Source organism: Coregonus clupeaformis, chromosome 10, assembly GCF_020615455.1.
Source record: "Coregonus clupeaformis isolate EN_2021a chromosome 10, ASM2061545v1, whole genome shotgun sequence".
Taxonomy (NCBI): Eukaryota; Metazoa; Chordata; class Actinopteri; order Salmoniformes; family Salmonidae; genus Coregonus; species Coregonus clupeaformis.
In genome coordinates this window covers 45,534,117-45,539,286 of record NC_059201.1, presented here as the reverse complement: position 1 = coordinate 45,539,286, position 5,170 = coordinate 45,534,117, and the positions used below count along the sequence as shown (strand labels likewise).

General features: G+C 43.2%; 1 pseudogene; it reads right to left on the bottom strand.

The window, feature by feature from the left end:
• Positions 1–1,773: 1,773 nt before the first annotated feature.
• Positions 1,774–3,179, bottom strand: LOC121575871 (annotated as a pseudogene).
• Between the last annotated feature and the right edge of the window lie 1,991 nt (positions 3,180–5,170).

Below are 5,170 nucleotides of genomic sequence, written 5' to 3'. Positions count from 1 at the left end.
CTCAAGGATTTTCCAAAACTCCTCTGTCTGCTCAGCTTGAAGGAGGACAACATAGTGGAATCATACTTGGTGACAGTGGGTATACACAGACCAACTTCTTGTTCACCCCCTATCTTCATGCAATAGGACCTGAGCAACAACGGTACAACCAAGCTCATATCTGTACCAGAGGTGTACAGTCGTGGTCAAAAGTTAAAAGTCTTCACAAAGTTCGCTGCTTCAGTGTTATGAGATATTTTTCTCAGATGTTACTATGGTATACTGAAGTATAATTACAAGCATTCCATAAGTTTCAAAGGCTTTTATTGACAATTACATGAAGTTTATGCAAAGAGTCAATATTTGCAGTGTAGACCCTTATTTTTCAAGACCTCTGCAATCCGCCCTGGCATACTCTCAATTAACTTCTGGGCCACATCCTGACTGATGGCAGCCAATTCTTGCATAATCAATGCTTGGAGTTTGTCAGAATTTGTGGGGTTTTGTTTGTCCACCTGCCTCATGAGGATCGACCACAAGTTCTCAATGGGATTAAGGTCTGGGGAGTTTCCTGGCCATGGACCCAAAATGTCGATGTTTTGTTCCCCGAGCCACTTAGTTATCACTTTTGCCTTATGGCAAGGTGCTCCATCATGCTGGAAAAGGCATTGGTCGTCACCAAACTGTTCTTGGATGGTTGGGAGAAGTTGCTCTCTATGAGCAACAGCATTTGTCTTCTTTAAGTAGATTTTTATGTTTTTCCACAGGACCTTAGAAAGACAAGACAATATCGACATGATATTAGTAATCACAGTGCATTCGGAAAGTATTCAGACCCCTTGACTTTTTCCACAATTTGTTACGTTACAGCCTTATTCTAAAATGGATTCTGAATGCACTATATGTATGATATTATTTGTGTTACATTTCTGTCACACAAATGGATTTAGGCCCCACTGTGTTGTGTTACACTAGAAAACTAACATTTTAAAGTGACTCTGATTTGTAAAAGGGAACCAACAATAAATACAGTATCTTACCTGAAGTTGTTGTTGCGTCCTTTTGTTTACTTTTTCATTTGAGTTTAATTCATTACAAATGATAGTCCAGGCAATCTTTTTCTTGTTTTCTGTCGATGAATCATGCTGTTTGTTCTCGATAATTGGGTGGTTTGACACAATTCTCTCAGGAAGGTTTTTTCAGTCACTGAAATTCTTTGAACGTTTTCTTTTACCTCCGTTCATTGCTTGGTTTAGGAGACTTGCTCCAATTCCACACAATGCTTATGTATTAGTGTCCCATCCCTGGTTTTTGAAGCATCCTCAGGTCAGCACCAAGTGCACATCGTTAATCTAATAAGGCTTCACAAAGATGAACTGGTTAGTCCTTACCTTAGTCTGGGACTCCCTAGTCTAGCACTAATTAATCTGAAGTTAAGCAACGTCTCAGAAAGCCATTTTTTTTATTTGGATTAATTTAAGTAGAATTAAGTCCTGACTTAAATTAATTTCTGTCCGCGAAACCTCGCCATAAAGTTTAAACCTGTGTGGCTGGTAAACGTTTGAGTAGCCTATAGCCTACTAAATAAATAAAGCTTATAGTCTATTCGATTCTGGGAATTGGAAAGAAGGCTAATTAGAAGGTTATTTTACAATGCAATTAGCATTTTCAATGTACTGCTTTGCATTTAGCAGACACTTTTATCCAAAGCGACTTACAGTCCTGTGTGCGTAAATTTTTACGTATGGGTGGTCCCGGGGATCGAACCCACTACCCTGGCGTTACAAGCGCCATGCTCTACCAATGCTCTACCAATTGAGCTTTTCTTTCAAAAACAAGGACATCTCCAAGTGACCCCAAACTTCCGAATGGTAGTGTACGTGTATACATTTGACGCACTGTAGGATGGTTTTCTAGAATGAGTCTAAAAAAAAACTCGGCCGAGCTCTGTGGTTCCGGTCTGCATTGCAGGGGGGAGGTATTATGAGGTTGCGCCGGGTGTGGGGTTGACATTCTGTGTGGAGAGCTGAGGAGCGACCTCGATGATTAGTGGTTTGTCGATGATGCGGGCGGTGTGGTTGCCCTTCTCCACAATGCCGATGATCCAGGCCTGGTGGCCTTCGCCGTATTTAGGAGATTTGATCTCAGCACAGAAATGAGCTGCCTGCTCCCTGGGAAGACAGATCAACAGATCCCCTGATGTCTCGGGGCAGGTGCCGTGCATGAGTCCGAACATGTTCCCGCAGGCCTTGGACACAGCGGCCATCTTGGCGAGCACAGGGAGGTTGTGAATGACGAACGAGACCTCGCTACGCTGTTGCCATGCCAATGTCTGGGCGTGGCCCAGAATCTCGAAGTCAGTGATGTCAGTGGCGGCATGAGCATTGAAGGTGTGCATCAGACCCGCCGCTGTCCTGTTGAGCCAGGCCATGTTCATCGTAGCTTCCTGATAAGCTAGCTCTACATCCTCTTGAGTCACCACCAGCTTGATCTTATTCCACTTGTCAGGAATGTCCAGCCACTGGTGTACTGCCACAGCCACCTGAGTCCCCAGAGGTTTGGTGAGAATCAACATATCTCCTGGCACTGCGTTGTCTGGCATGATGAACTCGTTGGGTTGACAGACGGTGGTGGCCACCCACCCCAGGACCACCCAGGGGTTAAGAACAGTCTGTCCCCCCATCACAGATGTGCCTGCTTCCTCCAATGCATATTTGAACCCCTGGATGATTAGAGGCATCACCTTGTCCTGCTCCTTTTCTGACAGTTTGTTACTGATCCCCAGTAGCATCAACATATTCCGTCACTCCCATGGCGTACAGGTCACTTAGAACATTGGCACATGCAATTCGCCCCATCATATAGGGGTCGTCCACTATTGGGTAGATGTAGTCTGTCGTCTGGACTAGAGAAAGGCCCCCATGTCTGAGGGGGATGACACAGGTGTCCATACCAATGCCAAGTCTGGGCATGACGGCCCCAAGGAACTGTTCATCCTCTTGATAGTGGTTATCCTGCAGGGCTTCTAGAAGCTTCTGTAGCACATCTTGGGGCACCTTGCAGCCCGTTCCTTTGAGCTCAGTGAAGCGTGTGAGTCTGAAGCTCTTGTCTAGCTCGTAGCTCTCTGGGTTAAATGACTCTCTGACAGACATGGCTGGAGACACTTTGGGACCTCAGTCAATAACCGGTTTTGCTTTAGCGGCGGGTCTTGTGAAAATAAGAAGATATTGTTCTTAATTCATGGCATGGTTTCCTTTTATCAGATTGTTGAACAGATTTAGACAGATTCATTAATGCGGGGAATGGGAAAAGCCTAATAGCATAGTAGGGCCTACTCTGGAGTCATTGACATTTGTCAGTTATTTGTCAGGTCACGGATTGGCTCTCGGAACAATTCTATGCAGGTGGGTCGGCTATCGAGTGGGGTGCAGCTCCAAAAAACGGGCACGTGCAGGACTCTACCTCTCAGAGGGATAAAGAGAGGGCTGTACCCTTACAAAAAAAATAGTTAGTTGCTGCATCCATTTTTTGACTTATAAATTAATTATATGTACCCAGTGATTCGTGAAGAATATAAAGTCTAAATGCTTCATGAGCTTAGTTCAACTGTCGTACCCCATCAATTTTTTACTACAATGTTTGTAAACAAAGTAAATGTAATGGTTGGTCAGTCCTTGCATCCATAGCGTAGTCTATAGATTTGAGAGTGGTTGCATTTCTCCAGCCCCATCCCTCAGCTTTTTATTGAAACTGTGGCGGGGACAACACTTTGTTAATGTTTTAATTAAAGATTGCCGCTTTACAGAATGACTGCCCCTAAAAAACAACTAATCCCTTTGAAAACGGCCTATGTGGCATCGATATGAGTCAGAAACATTTATTCTAGTGTCAAAATTGACTACAAAGTGTAAATAGGGATTTGGTCATGAAGTCAGTCTTGTCAAAAACGGAGTTTGGAACCTGAATGCGTCACAACCAGTAAATTAAGGTTGTGTTTGGATTACAATTATGTTAACAATCATGCCCCCTTTTGCCAAGCTCCACATGCAAATCATCCCTTTGTTTCCCTTCATTGAATGGGGCTCTGTTGTTTCATCGCCCCAACACGTTCATAGGATCACGGCCGTTTGAGACCTATACGGATTGACCATACCTCCGGTTCCGGTTCAATAATGCATGCTTCCAGCAGAATGCACAGCCAACTAAGGTTTGCATGCCCTGCAGAAGGACCCTACCGTGCAGAACAGGTGGTTGGAGTTTGTTGGTCCCCAATGGTGGAGAATATACCAGTAGCTTGACCATAGACTGCTGTTATGTATCTGGTTATGTATATTTTGAGCATAGTTTATGTTAGCTAGCTAGCTAGCTAGCTACCTAACTAGCTAGCTAGCTACCTAACTACCTTGCAAGCTACTTAACTAGCAAGCTAGCTAATGTTAGCCTAGCTCAGTACAACTCAGATTTGGCTTGGAAACACGATAACATTTAAAAAGAAGGCAAATAATTAGTAGGAAAACCTTTTGTTTCCAGATTGACTTTAGATGCGGTATAACTTTAGTCAGCTAACTAAGATTGAGGGGACCACCGTATTTTAGCTAGCTAGTTAACATTAGCATTGCTAATGTCAGCGGTCAACAGTTTTCACAGGCTCATCATTTGTACAGATACAGAAGGTAACCCACTTCATTACTTTGATACATTTGATAACCCAATTGTGAAACATAATTTATGTAAACTGACATTATTTGTTGCTTATTTTCTACTTCTTAGATGCATATAATGTCCAGGGCATAACCTAGCTTGGTGGAACCAGACTGATCGCTGTGTTCACCATTCTATTTCACTTAATATTTTATGATATCTGATGTGAAATAGAAAGCTGAATGCAGCGATCAGTTTGGTTCCACCATGCTAATCATAACCACCATTGATAATGTAATCAGTGCTCTGTCTGTGTGGGAATGAGTGAGACCTCATCTCCAGCCTCATCTCTTGCCTGCTCACCAACGGTCGTCGATGGGGAGAACAGAATTAGGTAGTTTAGTCTGACCTTTTCAAAGTTCACCATAGTATCTGTTTGTGTATCATATATCATATATTCTAACTGCCATTGGTAATAGAACAGTGACTATGTGTGTATGTGTTCACAGATACAGTAACTTTTTGGAGCCAGCACTTGGGAGACTGGAAA